The 21372-nt window shown below is 41.6% G+C and overlaps 1 non-coding gene across 1 annotated transcript; it reads right to left on the bottom strand.

The window, feature by feature from the left end:
- Positions 1-3837: 3837 nt before the first annotated feature.
- On the bottom strand, positions 3838-3944 carry LOC150034867 (small nucleolar RNA R71). Its single transcript, XR_016530985.1, has one exon. It is a non-coding gene; the product is annotated as a small nucleolar RNA R71 (small nucleolar RNA).
- Positions 3945-21372: the final 17428 nt, after the last annotated feature.

The raw sequence follows: 21372 nt of genomic DNA, 5'->3' as shown, positions 1-21372 counted from the left end.
TTATTACCGCAAATAACATTCCCAACAACTACTTGATTTATTTGGTTACCGCAAAGTCTTCTGAGAAATTATCACCGCATATTGTTTTCCTAAGTCCTTGAGTTCGACCCTGGACTTACCAGGAAACTCAGTGGGGTTTACACTTGGATTCCACTGAAAAAACTTGAGTGCTCAATGCATTTTCCTCATCGCATTTCATCCATAATTCCACCTGATAAAATAACGCATCGCTAAGCCAATTTCTATGCGTTCGATGCAACTTTTTCCTTCTTTTTGCCACATATTCTAAATAAGATGGTATAAATAACTTGTATTTCTACAAGTTATCACACCCCCAAATTTAGATATATGCTTGTACTCAAGAATATCCTATATTAAGGCAATTCAGCTCAAATCCTATCCTAACTTTGCGTCGATCGGCTACTCCGAAGGCTCCACCTCTACATGATTTCTCAAAAGTACTGATTCCTTCTATCCTTTGAACATTTCTTCAGCATGCTCTACTTTATTCTTACCTAAGACAAACCTCTGCTCAAAGTTCTCTTCTTGTTTTGAAAAGAATGTTTTTCCTATTCTTGTAAAAGAGACGAAGTGTGCCTTTAATGCGGTGGACTGGTTTGCATCTTCCTATAGAGAGCGTTGATCATGGTTACACCCTTCGTTTTGGCTTGCTCCCATGGGTGTCATGCGAGCATCCAACTTCGGTTGTGTAACAAGCTCAACTTCAACTCTTGATCCTTAGCTAAGTTTTCACTTTAGCTTGTTAGTGGAGTTATCTCTTTTATATTATTTTCTTAAAATTTATTTTTGTATTGCGTCGATCCTGGTAACCTACCTTCATTTTGACTTGCTCCCACGATTGTCATGCTAACATCCAACTACGAGTAGGTTCCTTTCACGACTTAACTCTTATCAGGTTGGGATTTTCCCTTACGCTGACAGCGGAGTTTTTTTTTATTGTTTTTTGTTATTTATTTTTTTAAGAACAAATTTGCCTGATATGAACGCATCTGCTTGATCGCATCTGCTCAGACTTTTCCCACCCCCAAATTTAGAGAGTCGCAAGGTTCTCATTGCGTTGTTTTGGACAGAAAAGACAAAACACTTAGTCAAAATTTTGAAAAGACGGTTTGAGCAGAGTCTTGTAATAAAGAAGGTAAAGTAGAGTTATTGCCATGAATTGTCTAAGTGTTAGGCAGAAAATGCAATGTATAAAGAAATTGCGCTAAGGTTACGCATGATACTCGTCATGGTAGCGCAAATAAACAATGCAAAAGAAAAGAAAGGAAATATCGCAATAATTGACAAAGAATGATATAAATAAAGAGTCAAAGACATAAGGAAAGAATAATCACTCAATTATATAAAAATTGTCTAAGTACACAAAGAATTACAATGATCGCAAACACAAAATTTTAAGCATGTACAGAAGAATACAAAGGTATAGCTATCTATAAAAAATTTGGAATGACCGTAAAAAGACTTCAAAAATGTGAAGGAGAAGGTGGTACACCACCAAGTTTAACTTTGCGGCGAGGACTCTTGGTGAAGAGGGCATTGCGGAGGAGTTATAATAGGCATAAATGCACATTATCATAGTACTAAGTTCTTAAACAATGTTGGATTGCGTTGATAGAATATGTTAAATTGCATCCATTAAGCATAAATTCTACAATATTGTGGTCGCATGCGTCCAACGCATTAGGGTAGTTATCTCTATATTTTTGTGCAGAATAATGCGTTAACGCAATGCAAAGAATGCGATCATAGGAATACATCGGTCGAGTGCAACTTCACCGCAAGACTTTACGTTGATCGTGCTCGCAAACATCCACCCAAGAAGAATCACCGCAACATGGTGGGCGCATCCAGACGAAAAGAAAATTAAGATTGATGGGACAGAAAGTTGACAGCAGTCGGATCCAAATTAAGTTGATAGCCGATAACGGTCACAAAGTACATCCAGCTTTATCGGTGACAACTATCCAGTGCATCAGTCAGGAATTAAAGCTATCCCATCTGTAAAACCAGGGGAGAGAAGCTGCCTTTCACCTTTGATGCCCTATAAATACCAAGTGCATTCTTCAGAGAAGGGGTTAAGCAGTCAATTACTTCATCATTTTACAAGTTCACACCTCTGTTCATAGTTTTCTTTTTCATTTCACAGTGGAGGTAGAGAAGAGTGGTGACGTCGGAGATCATCCAAGGCGGCTCGAGAGAGAACCTTGGGGCGTAAGAGCAGAAAGCGGGTTGACTCTCTCAGAAGTGAGAATATCTTTAGAGCACAAGTAGAACAGTGTAACACCTGGTGGCAAGAAATTGCTCCATGCTCTTTACCATACTTGCATTGTTATTTTGTACTTCATCTTTTATCTATTTAATGGAAGTTCTATTTCTATATCTGCTCACTCTCTTAATACGCGTGAGTAGCTAAACTAGTTGAATGGATTGAGAAGAACTAAGCTAACATGATCTAGGAAGTTCATTGCTTGCGATTGTCTTGTTTTATGGTGTGCGAAACATCCCTTTAGAGTTGCTCGAGAGAGAATCTAAAGAAAGAACCTAATGTCTCGAGAGAGCTAGGTTAGAATCTGACTTGAAAAAGAAAGATTGGGCCTACATAAATAAGAAATAGGGACTTAGAGATAAGCTCTGTTTGTCAACTTGCATCGCATGCATCCTAAGAATAGGAATGATATTATAAGGTCGCATATTTGTGTGAATGTCATGTTGTCATTACATAAATAGAAATAGAGGTTTATGTGTAAACCCTGTAGACTTATCGCATATTTATCGCATGTGTTCTAGCCTTAAAAGCCGTGGCATTCATGTCGAGAGGTTGTTTTGCTATTGTATGCATGTTGTATGATCACAAGGCATGAACACAACCTAGGGAGTGTTAACCGAAACCCTTCTCAACCCGTTCACCATATATTCATCATATTTCCCGTTGCCAACTCCTTTCGAACTCTACTGCATTTAACATTATTTTCATTAACGCAACAACAAACCAACCACCTTATTTATTTTACCGGTTACCGCAAAGTTTTCATAAGAAAATTATTAATGCAAACTATTTTCACAAGTCCCTGTGTTAGACCCTGGACTTACCAAGAAAATCAGAGGAATTACACTTGGGTTCCGCTGGGGAATCTTGAGTGCACAACATAATTCCATCAACACATCTCATCCATTCTCCACACTTAATAAAACAACGCATCATGTTTTTGGCGCCATTGCCAGGGAGTTCGACAAAATAGTTGTTAACGGTAATTCTTGTGAATTCTTTACAGAACTCTCAATCTCTGGCGAACTATGACCCAGAGATTGAGAGAATATTTCGAAGGAGACTAAGGAACTGCTAACAGCAATCACAATCCGATAAAGAAGAGATGGCGGAGCAGCTTAGGAATGAAGCACCAAACAACAACAATGTCATTGCAAATCCAATTCTGTTGGCCAACGATCGCAATAGGCCCATTAGGGACTATGCATCGCCAAACCTCTATGATTTCTCTCCGGGAATCATGAGGGCTACCTTAGACAAAAGTAGATTTGAAATGAAACTGGTGATGCTGCAGATGATCCAGGCTGCAAGTCAATTCAGAGGAAGGCGTGGCAAGGATCTGCATGCCCACCTCCGAAGTTTTATTGAAATCTGCAATACTTTTGTGTTCCTGAATATCTCTGCTGAGGAGGTTCGACTAACGTTGTTTCCATTTTCTCTCTATGATCAGGCTAGGAAATCGGCTACTCCCTGAATTAGGAGAGATCACTTCTTGGAAGCTGGTGGTGGAGAAGTTTATGAAGAAGTATTTCGCACATATAGAGAATGCCAGACGAAGAAAGCTTATTACTAATTTTGAACAAGATATGGACAAATCGCTCAGTGATGCCTAGGAGAGGTTTAAAAGGTTGGTTCGAGATTGTCCGCATAATGGGTTGTCAGACTGCCTTCAAATGGAAATTTTCTACCACGGTTTGAATCCTGCTTCGCAGACCGCTGCCAATGCGAAAGCAACTGGTGGGTTGCTTGACAAGACTTATGATGAGGTGAAGAATATCCTGGATCACATCTCCAAGAATCATGAAGACTTGAGGGAGAGCGACCAGAGATTAAGACTCAAAGACTCTAACGCAAATGACGGTGCTATTGTTTCATTGCAAAACCAAATGAACGCAATGATGAATTTGATTCAAGGAATGATGATCAGTAGCCCAACACCGCAAGGTGGGCAAATCAACACAATAAGTCAAAACACCGCTAGGTGTGCGACTTGCGGTGATGGGCATGCGATGGAAGATTGTCCACAAAACCCACAGTCTGTATATTTTATAAAGAACAACCCCTTTTCCAATACCTACAACCCCAGATGGAAAAACCACCCAAACTTTTCTTGGAAGAATCAACAACAAAATTTTCAATCTGTGGCACAAAAAGAAAGGCCACCAGGGTTCTTTCAATGCAACAACGGTCAACAGAGCAACCAAGCAAGTAGCTCACAACAACCACGCAATCTTTTTCCCTAGAAGGCCTATTGAAGCAATATATAGAGAAAAATGAGACCGTGCTTCAAATTCAGGCTACGTCCATCCGCAACCTTGAATTGAAAATGGGCCAGATTGTGCTTAAAAGTACACGCAAGGGGCGTTGCCAAGTTCAACCGAGCTTCCACACAACCCAGGGTGTTCAGGTAAGAAGCAATGTCAGGTTGTATTATTGCGCAGTGGAAAGACTGTGGAGGGAGAAAAGAAGGAGCAGAACAGATCAACCTCCATCGTAGCTGAACTTGCAGTTGCGGCAACGTAAGAAAAAGAAAAAGTAAATGAAGCAGTAGAACCTGAGGTTGCGTCAACCTCAAAGTCAAATGAAATGAGAACCGTGAGAGTTCAGTTACCACCTTTCCCTCAAAGGCTAAAGAAGAAGAAAAATGAAGAGGTATAATACCAATGCTTCCTATCTATGTTAAAGCAATTACAAGTTAACATTCCTTTCAGTGAAGCGATTGAGGAAATGCCTGCCTATGCCAAGTTTCTAAAGGACATGGTAACCAAGAAAAGAGGCGCTGGAAAATTTGCCATGGTGGAACTAACGCAAATTTCCAAATCTATTATCCCACCGAAGATGAGCGATCCTGGGATCTTCACTATTCTTTGCTTCATAGGAGGGCTCTATATTGGGCAAACCCTGTGTGACTTGGGGGCCAGCATAATTTGATGTCGTTATCAATCTTTCAACAACTAAATGTGGGGCAACTTGTGCCCACATCCGTTACTCTCCATCTGGCCGACAGATCTCTGGTTTATCTAGAGGGTAAGGTGAAGGATGTGCTGATCACAATTGATAAATTTATTTTACCAGTTGACTTCATCATCTTGGATTATGAGGCCGATAAAGATGTGCTCATCATTTTGGGGCGACCTTTCCTATCAATAAGTCGTGCTCAAATTGATGTGCACAAGGGCGAGATCACTTTAAGCATAAACGGACAGAAGCTCAAATTTAATATAATTCGTGCCACGAAATTTCCTGATGAGGAAGACCTGCAAGATTCGGAAGATGACTTGAATTTATTTGAAGAAGAAAAGTCTGATAAAGAATATGAAGAAGAGGATACCGTCGCATCCGTAGCTACCTGTAATGTGATTGTAGGAAAAACAAACAAAGAAGAAGGATCGATTGCAACGCAAGAAGAAGAGCCAAAGGAAGAAAGAAAAATAATGCAACATTCTCTCGTGGAGCCACCAACCCTTGAACTAAAAACCCTACCAATGCATTTGAAGTACGCATGTCTGGGGCAGAATGAGAAGCTGCCAGTGATAATTTCCTCCGCACTTAACGTAGATCAAGAGAATGCATTGATGAAAATTCTCAAAAAGCATGTGCGAGCAATCAGCTGGACACTCGCTGATATCAGAGGAATTAGCCCCGCGTACTACATGCACCACATTCTTCTTGAGGACAGCCACAAAGCAACCATTGAGAATCAATGCAGACTTAACCCTGCGATGAAAGAGGTCATCAAAAAGGAGATTATCAAGTGGCTGGATGCGGGCATTATCTATCCATTGTAGATAACATGTGGGTCAATCCCGTGCAATGTGTGTCGAAGAAGGGCAGAATGACGGTAGTCCCCCAATGAGAACAATGAATTAATACCGTAAAGAACCATCACTGGATGGCGCATATGTATGGACTACCACAAATTGAATGCGGCCACAAAGAAGGATCACTTCCCTCTGCCATTCATCGATCAAATGCTGGATAAATTGGCAGGGAATGATTTTTACTATTTCTTTGATGGATACGTCGGGTACAACCAGATCATGATAGCTCTTGAAGACCAAGACAAGACCACATTCACCTGCCCATATGGGACATTTGCTTTCCGCCGCATGCTGTTCGGCCTCTACAATTTGCCAAGCACATTCTAGAGGTGCATGATGGCAATATTTTCAGATTATTTCAAGGACTCAATGGAAATATTTATGAATGACTTCTCCATTTATGGGAACACTTATGAAGTCTACCTAGCCAATTTGGAGAAAATTCTGAAAAGATGTGAAGAGACAACTTGGTGCTCCATTGAGAAAAATGTCACTTCATGGTGATAGAGGGTATAGTGTTGGGGCACAAGGTCTCTCGAGAAGGGTTAGAGATGGACAAAGCAAGGATTGATGCAATTGAAAAGCTTCCACCTCCAACCAACGTGAAGGCAGTACGAAGCTTCCTGGGGCATGCTGGATTCTACAGATGATTCGTTAAAAACTTTTCTAAGATAGCAAGACCATTGAGTGCATTACTAGAGGTAGACAAAAAGTTTGAATTTGACAACAATTGCCTCCACACGTTTCGAATTTTAAAGGATGCACTGATGACCATACCCGTCTTTATTGCGCCGGATTGGACAATGTCGTTCGAAATCATGTGCGATGCAAACGGGTATGTGATGGGAGCTACATTAGCACAAAAGAAGAAAAAAAATTTTGCACCCCATCTCATATGTGAGTAAAACTCTGAACCCTGCTCAACTTAATTATACCACCACCGAAAAAGAGCTATTGCCTGTGATTTTTGCATTGGAAAAATTCCGGGCATACTTGTTGGGAACCAAGGTACTCATTCATACTTATCATTCGGTAATCAAATATTTGATGACAAAGAAGGACACAAAGCCGAGATTGATCAGGTGGGTTCTCCTCCTTCAAGAATTTGATATCGAGATAATTGATCGGAAGGGGATAGAGAATCAAGTTACGAATCACTTGTCCAGACTGGAAAATCCCGAGGTTAACTGAAATGAATTTGAAGTGAGTGTCGTGTTTCCGGGCGAGTAGCTATTCTACATAGAAGAATTGCCCTGGTATGCAGACATCATTAATTATTTGGTCTGTGAACAATTTCCTGAAGATTACACCTACCATCAACGGAAGAACCTCAAGAATGAATGCAGACACTATTAATGGGATGAGTCGAATTTGTACAAAAGAGGTGCAGACCAAATCATTCGATTATGCATACCAGACACTGCTCAACAACGCATATTGTCACAATGCCACAATTCACCTTATGGAGGGCACTTTGGAGGACAACGTACTGCAGCCAAAGTTTTACAAAGTGGATTCTTTTGGGCTTCATTATTTAAGGATACTGTTGACTACACAATGAAATATGATCGGTGCCAGTGCACTGGCAACATTTCATGGAAGAACACAATGTCGATGAATACTATCTTGAAGTTGGAACTATTCGACATATGAGGGATTGATTTCATGCGACCATTCCCTCCTTCAAATGGTAAGCACTATATTTTATTAGCCGTTGACTATGTCTCCTAGTGGGTAGAGAAAGTTGCATGCACCCCAAGGGATGCGGCAGTAGTCTCCCAGTTCCTGAAGAAAAATATTTTCACGCGTTTTGGCACTCCCCGTGCCATTATAAGTGATGATGGATCACACTTTGTCAAATCAAGTATAAAGGAGTTGCTGTGCAAGTAGAACATCCTCCACAAAGTGGCCATCGCATACCATCCGCAAACAAATGGCCAAGCTGAAGTGTCCAATCGGGAATTAAATTGATACTTAAGAAGGTAGTCAAACCTTCGCGGAAAGATTGGGCAACGAAAGCTTGATGATGCATTATGGGCATTTTGGACCGCATTTAAAACACCCATAGGCATGTCCCTCTATGCGTTGATATTCGGCAAAGCGTATCACTTGCCCTTGGAGCTGGAATATAAAACATTGTGAGCAGTCAAGAAACTAAATTTCGATTTAAAGGAAGAAGGGGAAGCGCGGAAAATGCAATTGGTCGAGCTAGAAGAATGAAGGAACAACGCATATGAACATGCGAAAATTTATAAGGAGTGCACAAAGCACTGGCATGATCAACGCATATGCGGCAAGAACCTCCAAGTCGGGTAGAAGGTCCTGCTTTTCAATTTACGTCTGCGAATCTTCCCGGGAAAGCTAAAGTCTCGTTGGTCTGAACCATTCATAATTCGACAAGTACTTCCGCATGGGACGATGGAATTATCAAATGACAATGGTACCAACATATTCAAAGTCAATGGGCAGCGAGTAAAGGTATACCATGGAGAAGACTGGCATCGCCAAGTTGACTCCATGAAACTAAGAAACTTTGAATAAAGAAGGAAGTAGGTGGTCCCTGCGTTGTCACATGATCACAATTTCTCAGGGACGCAAGTTTTGAAAAAATTCAAGTCTTCAACTCTTTTCTCTTCTACTAAGAATCTTCACTATCTTTCAGCTATCTTTTCATTGTTCAGTACTATTTCTCTACAAAAAAATAATAATAAAAAAAAAATTGTTAACGATTTTTCTTTTTTTAAAATAATTTAACTCTCTTTTTGCTTTTCTTACAACGAACGAGGCGCTAGATTGCGGGAATGTTATGCGAAGAAGCATTCATCTTATTCCATCACTGCAACCCACAGAAGAAAGATCGCACAAGGATGGATGTGTCAACATAATACGGTCGACAACACTAAATTTGGGGGTGTACCTTTCCTTACCTTTATTTCAAATTTTGTGCTATCACATTGCATTTCGCTTTTCAAAGTTTTATCACAACATCCTTCTTGATTACCGCAATCATTTAACAAGTAGATAAATTTAGTAGTTTACCGCATTCTATTTATTTTCCAAGTAAGATTTCAATGATGAAAAATATGCTTCTATTTCTTTCGTATATATTAGAGTCAACTTAATCTTAAGATAGTCACCTCATAAAATATTTTTGAAAGTTAGGGGTTTGCTAACTTTCTTTCAAACTCTCTTTACAACGCATTCTAGAACATCGCATAACTTATTTTAATCTTTTGGCAATGGGGACATTGTCGCATTTTAAATTTTGGGGTGAGGTATTTATTTTCAACCTTGCTATTCTGGGTTCTAAAAAAAACACATTTTTGAGAATAACAACTTCACTATCAACGGAAAGGGGAAACCCATGTTAATAAGAGTTAAGTTGTGAAAGGCACTTACCTGTAGTTAGATGTCTGCATGACACACGTGGGAACAAGCTAGAACGAAAGTAAGTTACCAGGATCAACGCATACATCAACGATCGCAACTCCAATGCCAACTTGGTATGAGTTTAGTCTAAGAAAGAATGCACTGCTCGTAGTTGGATGTCCGCATGATACCTGTGGGGGCCAGCCAAAATGAAGGCAAGGCACTCGGATCAACACAAGGTCAAAAAAAAAAAATAGCAATAAAGAAAATTTTTGTGCAAGGATAAATCTTTGTCACCCCAGTAGAAAATTTTCTTTTTGAAATAAATCATGCGATGTTCCAAGAATTTAGTAAAGTCCTTTTGAAAGTTAAGCTTGCAGTCCCTAGGTCTTAGAAATATTTTAAGAGTAGACTTGAATAAGACTTAAGAAAATTCTACTATATAGGATTTGAATGAAGTATCCTTGAGAAATCTAGGAAAAGAACTTTGTGGCTAACTTATTAAAGGAATCTTTAGCTTATGCTTGAGGATAAGCATTGTTTAAATTTGGGGGTGTGATAACAAGTAGAAATGCACGTTAGCATAGTACTATGTTCTTAAACAATGTTGGATTGCGTTGATAGAATATGTTAAATGTCGTCCATTAAGCATAAATTCTACAATATTGCAGTCGCATGCGTCCAATGCATTAGGGCAGTTGATCTCTATATTTTTGTGCAGAATAATGCGTTAACGCAATGCAAAGAATGCGATCATAGGAATACATCGGTCGAGCGCAACTTCACCGCAAGACTTTGCATTGATCGTGCTCGCAAACATCCACCCAAGAAGAATCACCACACATGGTGGGTGCATCCGGACGAAAGGACAATTAAGATCGATGGGACAGAAAGTTGACAGCAGTCGGATCCAAATTAAGTTGACAACCGATAACGGTCACAAAGTACATCTAGCTTTATCGGTGACAACTATCCGGTGCATCAGTCCGGAATTAAAGTTGTCCCATCTGTACAACCAGGAGAGAGAAGTCGCCTTTCACCTTTGATGCCCTAAAAATACCAAGTGCATTCTTCAGAGAAAGGGTTAAGCAATCGATTACTTAATCATTTTACAAGTTCACACCTCGGTTCATAGTTTTCTTTTTCATTTCATGGTGGAGCTAGAAAAGAGTGGTGACCTCAAAGATCGTCCAATGGGGCTCGAGAGAGAACCTTGGGGCATAAAAGCAGAGAGCGGGTTGACTCTCGCAGAAGCGAGAATATCTTTAGAGCACGAGTAGAACAGTGTAACATCTGGTGGCAAGAAATTGCTCCATGCTCTTTACTATACTTGCATTGTTATTCTGTACTTCATCTTTTATCTATTCAATGGAAGTACTATTTCTACATCTGCTCACTCTCTTAATACGCATGAGTAGCTAAACTAGTTGAATAGGTTGAGAAGAACTAAGCTAACATGATCTAGGAAGTTCATTGCTTGCGATTGTCTTGTTTTATGCTGTGCGAAACACCCCTTTAGAGTTGCTCGAGAAAGAATCTAAAGAAAGAACCTAATGTCTTGAGAGAGCTAGGTTAGAATCTAACTGGAAAGAGTAAGATTAGGCCTGCATAAACAAGAAATAGGGACTTAGAGATAAGCTCTATTTGTCAACTTGCATCGCATGTCGTAGGAATACGAATGATATTATGCGGTCGCATATTTGTGTGAATGTCATGTTGTTATTGCATAAATAGAAATAGAGGCTTATGTGTAAACCTTGTAGACTTATCGCATATTTATCGCATGCGTTCTAGCCTTAAAAGCCGTGGCATTCATGCCGAGAGGTTGTTTTGCTATTGTATGCATGTTGTATGATCACAAGGCATGAACACAACCTAGGGAGTGTTAACGAAACCCTTCTCAACCCGTTCACCATATATTCATCGTATTTCCCGTTGCCAACTCCTTTCAAACTCTACTGCATTTAACATTATTTTCATTAACACAACAACAAACAACCAACCTTATTTATTTTACCGGTTACCGCAAATTTTTCATAAGAAAATTATCAACGCAAACTATTTTCACAAGTCACCTGTGTTCGACCCTGGACTTATCATGAAACATAGAGGAATTTACACTTGGATTCTGCTGGGGAAACATGAGTGCACAACATAATTCCATCAACACATCTCATCCATTCTCCACACTTAATAAAACAACACATCAAGGAGCTCCTTGCGGTGCTTTTTGAAAAAAACAGTGGCTGCTGCAAATGTTGAGGCACCACGGGACCATGCAAATATGCGGTCAAGAAATTGAAGTATTCATGGTTGCGTTCGGCCATCTGTCTTTCATTCAGGTGAAGGGTAAAAATGTTGCGTTGAATGTTGATCATCGTCTGACGCAACTCTGCGTTGCTCTCTCACAACTCCATCAGTGTATGATGGAAGAAGGATAGTTCTTGAGACAAAAAGCCCAACATGTCTTCGAAGGCAGCAGCTAAGGATGCGGTGGGAGGTGGTGCCATCGATGTCTTACCAGCATCGGTTTTGGGCTGAGCAGAAGGGCTTGCTCCCAAACCGTGTGGGTCATTAACATGCGGCGATGTTTAGGGAAAAGTGGGGTGGAGATGGATGGCGGATGGAAGTTGTTGGTGATGCGGGGTTGGAGTCGGGCGCAACTAGGAGATTCATAAATTTCTCGGGAAAAGGGGAAAGGGTTCAGTCATTGGGCTTGGTGGACGGATGACTAAGGGTAAATTGGTTTGCTGATGCAATGCACTTTCTTTGATGATTTCCTTCCCTTTGTCATTGCGGCACCTTTTCTTGGGTCTTGGTGGTTGCGGCGCATTCAAATCGATGCGGGGCCACTTCGGTGGAGGCTCGGGGCAATGCGGCGAACCCTTGAGAAGGACTCTTAGGATTTTTGTGGTGATGAGGCCGTGGACTTCAGACATGGGTTCTTCTTCAATGCCCGCGCCCACAGATAAGCATAGGCTAGAAACCGTCCATGGAAAGAAGAACTGACCTCTAACGCGGCCTACATACCTCAAATTTGCTTCGCAAAAAGCTGGCCCACATCAATTGGAATGTCGCGCGCAATGAAATATGCGACCATGACTCTATCCCTTGAAACGGTTTTATCATGCGACATTGGGATGAGCCGTCTCTTCACCAAGTAGACCCACAGGTGCGCTTCAGGCAGCAGACGGTTGGAGGCGAGGGTTTTGATGCCGGTTAAGGACACCGTCCATTTTGTGCCTGTTTGTGTTAGTACGTTCAGCGCATTCTCCATATCTTCTTCGATAGTATCATCAATCAATTTATTACCCGGTGCTCCTGGGAAATTATTCAACTGGTAGAGCTGAGATGTCTTCCGCACTGAATGGCACTACCCTCTCATCAACGATCACCGCATCTCCGGTGTCATGGAGCTGGCCATGGTAGAAGGCCCTCACTACTGATGGAATGACAATGGATGGGCATTGGCAGAAAGCTTCCCATCCATGATCCACCATAATGCTAATGATAAGATCTAGTACTAGCGCTGACACAGGAAAGAAGCCCATTTCCATCAATAAATCATCATTTTCCTTCTTGGTTTTTGGGTGCCTCCTAGCTGACACAAGCTTGCTGCTTTCCACCTTCGCTTTGCCTTTTTCTTGAGTGGATGCAAGGCAAGATTTTTCTCTTTGAATGCGTTTCTGCGCCTTGCGTTACTCTTGCTCTTCCTTTTCCCATTCTTCCGGTTCTTTTCTTTTTCGCTCTCTAGTACGCTGAATGTTTTCTTTGCGGTTCAACTCTTTTTCCTCCTTTACTTTCTTCTCCACCTCCTCTTCTTCTCTCATTTCTTTTTCAAACAGCTCAGAGGCAAGCACAATGTGCTTCTCATTCTCGAGCCTTCTTTTCTCTTCTTCTTCTACCCTTGCGTTGTCACGGCGAACCTCCTCATCATGAAGCCGTCTGGCCAAATCGGCCAAGGCGAGGATTTGGCACGCCCATGCCATTTTTTCTTCCTTCTCCTCTAATTTTCTTCTTCTTTCTTCCTTCTCCTTCTGTATGCGTACATAAATTGTTGGGTCTCTTGTGGACCCTTGCGGCGCATTCTCCTTGTGATGCCGCTTGAAAGGGGAGATGTCAGGATCTTCCTTATCATCCAAACCCTGGAGTTGAGCCACCAACACAACTAGTCTGGATTGCAGCCATGAAGTTTGTAGTTGCGTTGATGGTTTAAATTGCGCTGACACACCCACTTCCACCCTTTTGGTGGTTGGTTCTCTGTCGAACTCCTTGCTTTCCGCCCTTTTCCTCCTTTCTTCCTCTTTTCTCAGATGCTTTTCTTCTCGCTTATGTTTTTTTCAATCACTTCTCCGTTTTTTCTTCTTCTCTTTCTCCAGCCGGGCAACTTCATCTTCCTCTACGCGTTTCTCTTCGACTCTTCTCTCCTCCTTCTTTTCTTCAAAATTCTCTGTCTGCTTCTTCACCTTTATAACCTCCAGAACAGCCTTTATGGGTCCCTCATTGGAGTCTGTTGGGGCAGTCTTCTTAGGATCCGAGATGGTGAAGGCCATCTTCTGCGACGCTAAAGCTAACTCCTCCTCCGACGATAGGGGTTGGTTTACTACTTCGGCCTCCGAAAAACCCCCGTCCCTCTCCAAATGGCTCAGGATACTCCCAAACACCTCATTGTCGTCTTTTCTTTTCAGCTCACTCTCGGTTGAAGGTAATGGGAGCGCCACCTCAACTCTGGGGGCAGGAGCACTCTCCGTGCTCGGCCCCTCACGGTGGGTGGACGGTGTTGCAGTTACTGAGGGTTTTCGCCTAGGTTTCTTGACGATTCTAGGGTTAGCTTGGGCTGAGCGACGAGCCGGCGGCTGGCGGCGAGGAAGGCCGCCTCCCGCATAGTCACACGAGCGTGGGAAGAGGATGATGGTTGGGAAGAGGGATGTGATGACTGTCCGGCCATGAGTTCGGTTAAGGGAAAGAAGTTGGAAATTTTTCTTTTCTCGGAAAAAAGTTTGGACGGCGGTCGAGATATGCAAAGGTTTTTGGTAGGTTTTTCGTGAAGAGAATGAAAGTGAACTCTAACCAGGCTGAGGAGGGGCGATTTATAGGTTGGACCTTGATGGGCCCAACGCAATCAGTGCGCTGGCAAGCTTTGGTAATCCAAAAAGCCTGTCGCGGCCCTCCCATTATGACATAGTAGGAAAGGACGTCCTTTCGTCTGGTATGTAATAATTTCCTCAAGAGCTGAAGTGATCGTTCGATTACTCTCTCCGCGAATATTTTAGCATTTTTTTTAATTCTATTTTTGGAGGACGGGCACAATGTTTAGTTGTGAACGCAACATATCCATCACCGAAATGCATATTCGGAGGACAGACGCAATGTATATATTAGTGCAACACATCCGTCAACGCAACGCATCTTTGGAGGACGGGCGCAAGGTATTTCTACCAACGCAACACATCCATCAACATAGTGCATATTCGGAGGACAGGCGCAATGTATATACTAGCGCAACATATCTGTCAATGCAATGCATCCTGGAGGATGGGCGCAAAGTGTATCTATTAACACAAGATACAACCGTCGATGCAATGCATACTTGACATTTCATTGTATCACCAACATCGTAACGCTTATCCCAAAACCTTAACGATAAGACATTGCAGTGTTCACTTAAATCATTCATTCAATAATATTAAAATCAACGTAAGCTGTGACATGGAATGGAAATAAATTCAAATAGGTAGGGAAACTAATTCACTAAGGCAATAATAAAGAGGAAAATAAAGCGGTAAAGATAGTTGATATGAATGTTGTTTAAAAAGGGTTTTCAATGTTACCGCAAACGCATCCCCTCAAGCGATCAGGTTTTCCTGCTCAATGTCACTTCTTGACATTGCTCCTTCCCACTTTGTCCAGGTGCTTTCGAGTTGCTGGGCAGCATACCAGGTGTTCTATTTCTAAGTTCGAACACAAGCTGCCCGACCTGTACCTCCAAAGTCCTGATGGAAGAAGTTTGCAATTGCATGATCGCATCGTTCTTTTCTATGTATTGCTTGAGCAAAGCTTCCAAGGAAGATGAATTGGATGAGGTGTTAGATGAAGAAGGGTGGTTGTGCGATTGCCTGTTCTGATAGTTACTCTGACCTTGACCCTGGTGGTGAAAAACTAGAGGATTGCCTCTATTCCCAGAATGATTGGTCTGCATGTTTCTTTGGCCCCCCTGATCGTTGTTTCCTCCCCAACTGAAGTTGGGATGGTTCCTCCAACCTGGGTTGTACGTCTTGCTGAATGGGTTGTTCTGGATAGAGTATACCGACTGTTGATTTGACAGACAAACTTCCACCGAATGACCCCATCCGCACTGTATACAGCTCACTGTTGCCACTTGCGTTAGTGCATTTACGCTGCACCCTGAAAGAGAGTTCCTTGATTTATAGCCATTGCTTGGAGGAGCTAGGTGACTGCGACCATTTAGGCAGCCAGTATGGTCATTGTATCAACTGGTATAATGGTGCTTTCTACTTTCCTTCGCTCTGGGCGTCTTCTTCCATACCTGTCATCAATCTAGTCATTTGTATTTCGCGAGATGCGATCTAAGATGACTTTTGCTTTACTGTACATTTTATCCATAAATCCTCCTGCTGCGGAGGCATCTGCAACTGCTTGTGTCGCTCTGTCTAGGCCGTTATAAAAAGTCTCCATGAGGATGTGTTGTAAAAATGTTGATGTGTATGATTGATGATGTTCTATGCTCAAAATGATGCGATACTACTTCTAGATATGCGTTAATTATGAAATTTCATGTAGTATGTCATGCGTTGTCACAAGTTTCCTTACGATGGAACTAAGTGTAAATCAACTACAAGTTTCTCGGTATGATCCGAAATCGAACACAGGGACTGCTTTAGGTTATTGTGGTATGTTTCGTGATATATGCAATCAGGTTTTTCAATCTTTAAAAATGGGTTTGTACAAGTATATAAATTGCGGTAAAATAAAGTAAGCAGTAAAAATGCGATACAAAAATAAAATACAATAAACCTAAGCTAGATGATACAAGATACAGGCTCATGATACAAGATGCTAGGGTCAAGGCTGGCTGCGAAGGTTATGTAAAGAACGTGGAATGTGCGGCAAGTCTTATGAACAGAATAGAAAGAAAAAGATAAATAATATAACAGTGCAAGTTCTCAATTGCGTTGAAGCTAGAAATACTGTTTCGCTTTCCTCTTGGCGTACATCTTTCAGTGATTGGCCACGCTCCCACATGTCTGTGGTGAAACAGAGAAAAATGTAATGAATGCAAGGTTGCTTCCATGTCTGGAAGTACTACTCACTTCAGTTAACGTTAGGGTTGTTCAAAAAAGTCGGTAACCCAACCAACCCGGACTACCCAACCCAAACCGCAAGGGTTGGGTTGGGTTAGATTTTATTTTGGGTTGGGTTCGGTTAAAAATGTTAAAAAATATTAAATTCGGGTTAGAACCGGTGACCTAACCCAGCCCAACCCAAAAATTTTGGGTTGGGTTGGGTTGGGTTGGGTTGGGTTGGGTTGACCCTCCAAAAAAGAACTAATAGGGTTCATTCTTAGCCAACCCGAATTTTTGGGTTGGTCCATAAAAATCTTCCAACCCGGCCTAACCCGGACTATGTACACCCCTAGTTAACGCATTCTTCTAACCTTTTCTCAATAGATCAGAATGGCATCTTCACTTCTGCTCTCACGGGTGAAGGAGTGAAGATGCCGTCTAGCATGCCTTAGCTAAACGCATTTTATACCTTTAACACCAATTAAGTATTTGTTTGATTCATATTAACTATCAGGAGATTAAGAAGACATCATGGAGAAAGTGATTAATGGAGGAACGAAAATAGACAGAGAATAGTATATGAAAGCTATCGAAACATTTAATATGTCTATTAAGCGTTTGATACATGGTGTGTGAATGAAGAGATAAAGAGAAAGTGAAATACAATGATGAAAGAGACAGAACATGTACAAACAAGTGCTAATGTCTTGGCACCAATTCGATGGAGATCTGCTTGTCGGATAGGATGAATTTGATGGTAGGAAGAGCTTTCCTCTCAGGCTTGCACCATCGATAGCAAGTTTCTGTGCATAGAGCTTCAGATCGGGTATTTGGAAAATTAGATTTGAGACTCACCTCTCGGCCTTGTCTCGTCTTCTTCCTAAATTTCTTCACTTAAGCGCTCCGCTCAGCCTTTTCTCTCAATACTTTAGCAGCAATTATCCTCGTATCAAGTAGCATAAGTTTTCTCTGAAATCTATGGGGTATTTATAGGTGAGGATCTTTGAGTCCGACCTTGTGGTCCTCACTTGTTGTTATGGAAATTCCGAAGATGGAGGGATATTATTCCTTCTGTTATGCAATCAGACCCTCAATTCTGCACAACCGTTAGTTGTAAACATGTCTCAATCCTCCGCTTTTGCGTTGCTCAGCAACATCTCTCGATCGAGTGTTCGCATGCGGTGTTTTTTTTTTTTATTACCGCATGCAGTTGAAAGTTAGCTTTGGATCAACTATCGCATTATGCCGTCATTGCGTTATCGTCTCTTCATTGTTGATTGACGGGCGCAATGTGACAGAGATGCGTTGATCAGTTTCTCTTGAGCCTTCAGCGCAAGCGGTGACTCATTTCCCGCAAAACAGAGTAAAATTCTCCTTTCCTTCCATCTTAAAGATGTTAGTGGGTGTAATTGCGATAATTCATAATTATTGTATTTCTAAGCTAATTTTCATATAATCGGCGCATATTCACTAACTTTTGGCCGCAATATCTAGATAAGATGGCATAAATAATTTGTATTTCAACAAGTTATCACACCCCCAAATTTAGATATATGCTTGTCCTCAAGCATATCTTCTACTCAGGAAATCATGATCAATTCCTATCCTATATTTTTGCGATGATTGGTTGCTCCGAATGTTACACGTAGGCACATTACTTGACATTGCAATTTCCTTCTAACCTTGCTAATTCTTAGCAAGCCCTACTTTATTCTTCTATATGACAAAATTCTTCTCAAAGATGCTTTTCTAGTTTTCGAAATAGAATGTTTATCTCTTCTGAAATAGAATGTTTATCTCTTCTTTGTCAAAACAACTCGATGTATCTATATGCGGTGGTCAAAACTTTTTCTTCATTTATTTAGAGACTGTTGGTCATGGTTACACTCTTCATTTTGGCTTGTCCCCACGGGTGTCATGCGAACATTCAACTATGGTTGTGTGCCAATTTCAACTTTAACTCATGATATTCAGAGGAGTTGTGTCTTGCATTCTTTTATTTTTCTTTCCATACTATGTTGTTCTTGGAAACCCACCTTCGTTTTGGCTTGCTCCTACAGGTGTCATACGAGCATCCAACTACGAGCAGGCTTCTTTCACAACTAAACTCTTATCAGGTTGGGACAGTTTTGAGGTTTTCCCTTGCGCTGACATTGGAGTTTTCCCTTCCACCTTCGTTTTTTTTTTTTTTTTTGGAAAATGGACACATTTTCTTAAATACTACATATTCTTGATCTTATCTGCTCAGACCTTCCCCACCACCAAATTTAAAGATGAGCAAGGTCCTCATTGCATTGTTTGGATAGATTAGACAAACACTTAGAAGAAAATATCAAAAAGAAGGTTTGAGTAGAACTTTGAAAGATAAAAGATAAAGTACTGCTAAACTAAGAATTAACTAAGTGTTAGTCAGAATTTACTAAGTCTGGGAAATGTTTCTATGTGTAAACATATATTACATCATAGCAATGCAATGTAGAACATAAAAGTAAAAGATTGAGAATATCGCAAATATTGACAAAGGATGATAAAAAGGCACAGGCAAAAATGGAGTGAATATGTACACAATGTATTGAATATTAACAAAGTATACAAATAAGTATAATTGAACGCAATAAAAAAATTTTTGTTGCCGGTACAAGAGTCAAAGAATTTGATTAACTTACAAAGAATAAATGAATTGAATACAAAATAAAGAATGACCGCATAAAAGAAATAACATTGGAAGAAAGTGCAAACATTAAGGTTGAGGAGCAGGGGGATGTGGCGGAGGATGTTGAGGTGGTGCAGACGAAGCATCATCAAACAGTAAGTGCTGCCTTAGATGCAGAGGCACCATCGAACCATGCAGATATGCACTGAGAAAATTAAAATACTCTTGATTATGCTCCGTTATCTGTCTTTGGTGCAGGAAGATCCTATGCATACTGTGCTGCATATTGATGAGCGCCTCCCTTGAAGTTGTAGCACTACGTTGAATCTCACCAATGTGCCCCATACCTCAAATCGCTGATTGAAGAAGCGTTGTTGTTGAGAGACAAGCTCCTGCTACTGAGAGAAGAGAGTTATCATTTCAGCTAACTCAGCAGCCATGAAGGTGAAGGATGTTTGTGCCTGCGATGTCTTGCCAGCATCGTTTTAGGGTTGAGCAGAGGTGTCTTCACTCAAATCGTGTGGGTCATCAACATGCAGTGGTGGAATGGTGAGTTGCAGTGATGAAGTTGATGGTGAAGTGGGGGCTGCTGGATAAATGATAGGAGATTTGGGGACAAGAAAGAGGTTTGTAAAATGTTCATGTAAGGGGAAAGAGGGTTGCGCTGACTGGCTCGGAGGGCTTGGAGGCCGAATAGCTAAGGGAAGAGGGTCCATAGTTTCCGGATTTTGTGTTGGTGACTCCTGGACCTTCTGTTTTCCCTTAACTTCTCTTCGCTATCTTTTGGGCCTTGGTTCTTAAGGCGCATTCAAATCGATCGCAGGCCTCTTTGCTGGCAGCTCGGGGCATTGTGGAGAATCCTTGAGGAGCATCCTCAAGATTTTTATGCTGATGAGGCCGTGGACTTCTGGCATAGGCTCCTCATCAATGCCTACACTCATAGATAGGCATAGACTTGAAATGATCCACAGGAAGAAATACTACCCCCGAACATGCCCCACAAATGATCTGATCTACCTCGTGATCAACTGCCCTACGTTGATAGGAATGCTGCGGGCTATGCAGTATGCGGCCATGACTCGATCCCTTGATACAGTTCTGTCGTGCGTTGTTGGGATCAGCCGCTTCTTAACCAAGTAAACCTAGAGCCTTCCCTCCGATAGCAAGGACTTGAACTCCAAGGTACGGATGGCTTTGACCGAGACCGACCACTTCGTGCCCGACGTTAGTATCCTCAACGCGTCCTCCATCTACTCTTCTATGGGATCATCAATAATCTTGTTCCTTGGTGCATCAGGGTTGTCCATCATCTAATAAATTTCGTTGATGTCCCTTGCGTTGAAGGATACTATTTCTTCTTTAAAGGTCACCGCATCCCTATTTCCATGTAGCCGCCCGTGGCAAAAGCTTCGTACTACTTGAGGCACTATGATGGATGGGCACTGGCAGAATGTGTCCCACCCATGTTTCATAATTACGCTCGTGATGAGGTCAGGTAGTGGATTCGGCGCAGGAAAGAAATCCATCTCGGTCAACATATCATCATTCTCCTTTTTCTTTGATGAGCGCTTCTTGGCCGCCGCGGGTTTGCTGCTTTCTGCTATTGGCTTGCCTTTTGCCAGTGCAAGACGGGCTGCTTGTCTTTCTTTCCTTTCCCACTCCTTGCGCTGTTCCTCTTTCTCGCACTCTGCGAGTTCTTTGCCCTTGCTCTTATATAAGCGCCACTAATTTGTTCGTGCTTCTTCCTCTTCTCCTCCAGCAACAATCTGTCCTCTTCTTCCTTCTTCTTCCTCTCTTCTTCTTCTTCTCCTCTTTCTTCTCTCGCAAATTCTTCTTCAATTTGCTCAGAGGCCAGCAACAGACGTTGTTCCTCCTCACGCTTCCGGATCCCTTCAAGTCTGGCAAGCTCATTGTTGCATCGCATTTCTTCAAACTTTA

The sequence above is a fragment of the Benincasa hispida genome, chromosome 7 (genome assembly GCF_027475165.1).
Source record: "Benincasa hispida cultivar pf3 chromosome 7, pf3_genome.v1.1, whole genome shotgun sequence".
Lineage (NCBI taxonomy): Eukaryota > Viridiplantae > Streptophyta > Magnoliopsida > Cucurbitales > Cucurbitaceae > Benincasa > Benincasa hispida.
This window is presented reverse-complemented; position numbering and strand designations above follow the sequence as displayed.